The sequence below is a fragment of the Lactuca sativa genome, chromosome 3 (genome assembly GCF_002870075.4).
Source record: "Lactuca sativa cultivar Salinas chromosome 3, Lsat_Salinas_v11, whole genome shotgun sequence".
Classification (NCBI taxonomy): Eukaryota; Viridiplantae; Streptophyta; class Magnoliopsida; order Asterales; family Asteraceae; genus Lactuca; species Lactuca sativa.
Window position 1 is genome coordinate 285,371,891 of NC_056625.2, and position 5,737 is coordinate 285,377,627.

The window sequence follows — 5,737 nt, forward strand, 5'->3', positions numbered from 1 at the left end:
AATCATTCTGATGTTTCTCATCCATTCATTAAAGTTGGATCCATCAAAAATGACTTTCCCACACAAGTTCATAAGAGAAAAGGAGCCACTAGGACTAGAGCCAGAAGAAGTGTTGTTTGCAGACATCTGATAAGAGAAGAAAGAAGGATTAGTTTAGATATAGAGATAGTCCTTAATAAAACACCCAAATGTAGTATTAAAGGCTACGACCCAATCACAATATATTATACTTAGAAGAGGTATGCCGTAATCTAAGTAATAACATATTTGAAAGGTAGGTGAATGACGATTCACCAATTTCCACCAAAGCCGAAATATTAAAAAAACATTTAATTTGGTTCTTAGAAACTCCTACATTCTTTTGAGATTCAATGAATTTTTCAAAGGCATGTTTCAATCTCGAGTGTGCCCTCCAAGTTTTGTGACTAGGATGCCGAGGATCACAAAACAAGGTGTGAAGTAACCATGCAAATTACTTGGTACCCTTAATAAATTATCCCTCAATCGATATACCGGTTAACCACACACGCTCCATCGATACTATGATAAATATTAAGTCACCCTCTACCTACCTTTTTAAGTCCAAGTTAGTGTGCCGGTTAACCACGCACGCTCCACTAACGACTTAAACAAAGTGTAAAATGTAATTTCCTAGATTAGCACCTTATTCACATTTTTCCTAAAGTAACTAAAATTGGGAATTTAATAAAACATTTAGTTACTTTATAATATTCATCATACTTTTAATAAGAATTTATAAGTCCTTGTCTTACTCGTTCGGCTAACGACCCTCCACCAGTCAAGCAAGCGATGGGTGAGAGTGGACACCCATTAAGTTGCCATTTTATAGGCAACAACCTTATAGCCACCTTATAGACCGGCTTCATGAATGAGGTGTACTAGCGATAAGACGACTTTTATCTTATACGTATATATATTATTATTATTAACTTATAATATTATAAGTATAAGGGTTGAATTTTAACTTGTAATATTGTAAGGGTTGGAACTAAATTTTTTAATATGACTTTACTTGTTCCAAAACTTGAGGGCAAGTTTTGTAAACTTTCAAAACTTTTCATTTCTTGTAACTTATGTGTTAAATAGAGTAATAAAAATGAAGACTCTTCATTTTTCTAACTCTTGTGTTCTTTTAATGGTTTTAATTCAAGTATGACTCTTGGTTTTCCATAACTTGAGGACAAGTTATGGACTCCATTAAAACACATTATGATCAAGAATTAAACTCCCACATAGGTTACAAATAATTCCTATGATCATCTACACATCATAAGATCAAGAACATGAATATGAACACTTTCATGAATCAAAAATTACACATAAAACTTTGTAATTTTGATAACAAGTTGTTGTAAATGGATTAGCAAAGACATTACACCATCTAAAACACGTTTTAAGTACCAAAATAGTTTAGGGTAATGTTTCTAGTCCATTTCCAGCAACTAAAGTCGAAAATCTGCACTCTGAGGCTTCTACTCGCCGAGTGCATGAACCTACTCGACGAATAGGTTGATGATTCACATGAACTCGGCGAGTCCCCCGATGGACACGGCGAGTTCATCAGGCAGACAGTTAGTTTTTCGACTTTTTCCAATATTTTGCATCAAGTATCAAACAAACAAGCCTAGGCTCTGATACCACTGATGGGTTTTGAGCATTCTAACACTTCCTAAGTGTACATGCAACCCTAATAAACCTTGGATCTATGTTTGTCTAAGATACATCCAAATCATTATTTTTCCAAGGTTCATTTCCTAACTAGCATGGCATGAGGAACATGAATCAAATAAAGCTAGTAGAAATACTTACCTTGTAGTAGTAGTTGATTGCTTGGAGTTTTAGAGCCTAGCACCAATAGTGTGGATGCCTCAAATGGAAATCACAAATCACCACAAACTTGGAACTTTGAGAGAATAGTCACTACTATCTTGAAATCGGCCCTCTTGCCTTACTCACCTCAACTAGTGTGATTTCAATAACCAAGGCCTCCTTTATATAGTGTGGTGGATTAGGGTTACATCCATGTAAACTCTAATACCCATGTCTCTTCATTCCCATTAGATCCATGGGTTAAAGCTCCATGGAGTATCCATGGACTTTCCATGCAAGCCTAGCCCATTCCAAATAAGCATTAGCCCACACTATATAAATATAGAAGCCCATATTTAATTAGTAATATCTATGATCTCTAAATTAATCCTAGATTAACTATAGATCAATACTAATTAAATAATATGATCTTATATTAATATATTAGAACATATAATATATTAATAAATCATAACTTGTACTATTCTCAAAAGATTATCCATGAATTGTTCGGGTGAAGTGCAACCCAAATGGACCGTGCCGGGTCGGGTCAAGTACATACCAAATATAGTTATGGACTTAGACACTATATCCAACACTTAGACCTTAAACTCATTCAATGGGTGTTAAAGTGCCCTTAAGACCTTGTATGGCTTAGAAATGGGTGGGTCTAGAACTTAGTAGGCTTAACTTTCAACCACCAAGACCCATGAATCTTGGGCAAACATGAGTTTAATATAGTAAACTCGTGTTTAAGGTAGTAAACTCGTGTTTAAGGTAGTAAACTCGTGTTTAAGGTAGTAAATTTGTGTTGAAGGTAGTAATCTTCCGAAGAACATCTTCATAGACCGTAAACTCTTATCCAAGGTCACTAAGAGTCCTAATCACTTCCTAAGCTATGGAATCAACCCTAGAACCTTCCCGTGTGCATTGTATGACCATTTGGCATCCAAGATCCCACCACCCATGAGTTTATGGCCGTAAACTCATGGGGATATCGTCAATGGACCGTGAACTCCTCAAGGAGTTTACTCTTGAAGAGTAAACTCCATATCTACATCCTACACATCCATAGATGCCACCCGGGTCACTCCGAACACTTGAATTGAAGTGTTTTCAAGCCTTAAAGTGTATAATCATATCTAATTAGTGATTTAAAGTCTAATGAGATACATTTGTATCTCATTTCATATTTCATAGGAACCTCGCGTGTTATCCAGCCCCGATCTGACACTTAGCTTTCCAGACGACACGTTCCTCGACTGGTGAGTTCATACCCCTACGCTTTTTCCGTATTTTTCAATGTTTTCAGGGGTGGGGGAATACAAGCAAACTATAAATGTTTTTCAAAAACTAAAACTAATGTATTTCTATAAATATCTGACTAACATTTAGATATCTTTACCTCTTATGTATTATGTTGTGCATAAGGGATGTTTTATCGATTATAACTACATGGATTTCACTAATGGAAACAATCAAATCAATCAAATTATTATGGGAATAATTTGGGATCTTTAGTTCTTGTTTAACGAGATCAGATTTATGTAAGGTTATTAGAAAAATTATGTCTGTTTCAGTTCATCTCTATTTAATTTAGTGTATATTTCCAGATAATTCTATTATACTTGACTGTTTTCACTGTATTATGTTTCAAAACGATTAGCATGTTTGATAACGTCTGAAAACACCGTGAATAATTCAATACTAGCTTGTGAGATTCGTCATTACCCTTTGGGTTATCAGTAAATCCTCCCCGGAAGTGTAACGAGAGTCTCCTGGAGGGAGAGCGTGGAATTTGTGAATAGATGTATTCGGGACTGACAATCCCACACCTAAACTACTAGCTACAGTTAGGTGGGCACGCTTAGGGTGACAAATTCTGGATATCGTCCGACGTCTGACGAACGTCAAGGAGGTCTCGGTGTCGCATCAGCATGGTTACCCGACTCACAATACATATTATTATAAGTTTATTCACGGATTTGATTTTATATCTATCTTCTATCTATAGTTCTTGTATCTAGTCCGGGATGATAGTCCCATGGTTTTGAATCTATATCTAGCATGGGATTATAATCCCATGGTTTTCAATCTATATCTAGTACGGGATGATAGTCCCATGGATTTTAATCTATATCTAGTACGGGATGGTAGTCCCATGGTTTTGAATCTATATATATCTATAGTTTCGTGTATATCAAACTATCTTATATCTAGTACAGGAAGGTAGTCCCATGGTTTTGATTTTATATCTAGTACGGGACGGTAATCCCATGACTTTCAATCTATAGTCTTTGTGTATCAAGGTTATCTTATATCTAGTACGGGATAGTAATCCCATGATTTACAATATATAGTTTTATGTATTAAACTATACACTATGGTATTCAACTAAACTTTACTTTTAGGAAAATAAGGGTTTTTCCTAGGATAACTGGACTGTATTTAACTAGATCGTGTAACTATTGGATAACTAAACTCTACTTATAAGAAAATATGGGATTTTCTTGGATATCAAACTTTTCGGAGAACCAAAGGAAACGTGTACATTTTTCAGAAAACAAACATCTTATGAACTCACCAGCTTTATGCTGATTTTCAAACTGCTTGTATTCTTAGGTCCACGTTATACAGGTACCATCGATCCTTTTGGCGAAGACGGAGTACGTAGAAGACACGTCTGTACTTTTGATATATATGTATGACACTTGTAACACTTTGATTTCAAACAAATGTAATAATTCGATGTAATGTAATGCTTTGTGTTTACTATGCTTAGTATCTACATTGGATTAGATACTCAACGTGGAGTCCGCCGCGAAAACTTTTCCGCCTTTGGTTTCGGGTTGTGACACTATAACCCAAAATCTCTCGTTAAGTCATCCAACTATGCTTTTGGCACTATCTGTAATACACGAAACTGAGTGGGGCGGGCTTGGGAGCCTGGTGAGCATATATGGTTTTTAACCCACAAATAATAAATTTATTAATTTCATCAACCAATAATAAATTTATTAATTTCATCAACTAAAAATAACCTTGATTACCCGTTCCCGTATTCCTCACTTTACGTCACTAAAGTTTCTATTTATAAGGGACCTAGTTTAAAAAATTTCATTTGGGCGACAACACTGCTTCGGGGGTTCCTCATCAATTCATGTCAAATAAGGAAACCAATGGGGTGACAAGACTGCTTTCCGAAGCAAATTATGTGAAATAAGACAACCAACGGGGTGACAACACTGCTTTCCTAATTAATTTATGTCAAGTAAGGCAACTAATGGGTTGAGAACACTGCTTTCCTCAACAATTTACGTCAAATAAGGTAACCAATGGGCTGACAACACTGCTTTCCTCAACAATTTATGTCAAATAGGCACGAAGTCACATCGTCGCCAGGGTTTATATAACAAGCACTAAGTCTATAGATATCAAGGTACTAAATCCATAGGTACCGACTCACATCTATACCATACTAAATTCATAGCTACCAATGTACATCTATACCGTACTTTCATCCTTGATTGTTTATCAACCCCTGTTTTACCCAACATATTTGTAGATGTAAAATCTTATACGTTTTTAAATCTATATAAAACATTCTCTCATCTATCCATGTTTTACCTAACATATTCGTATATAGAATATATATACATTTTAAATTATTTTAAACATGTATAAAATATTCATTCAACATCCTTCTCAAATAAACAAACAACATATATACATATATCATGTTTTTTTTAATATAAAATACTTCATATCTATGTGTAAGGTGAAAGTAACTATACACTCACTTTATAAGAAGATGATTGGAGAACACTTCGTCCCTTAAAACAATATTATTCGATGAAACATAGATATTTTCTCAAAAAACTGGGCTTCACGCGGGAAGTGTCACAAC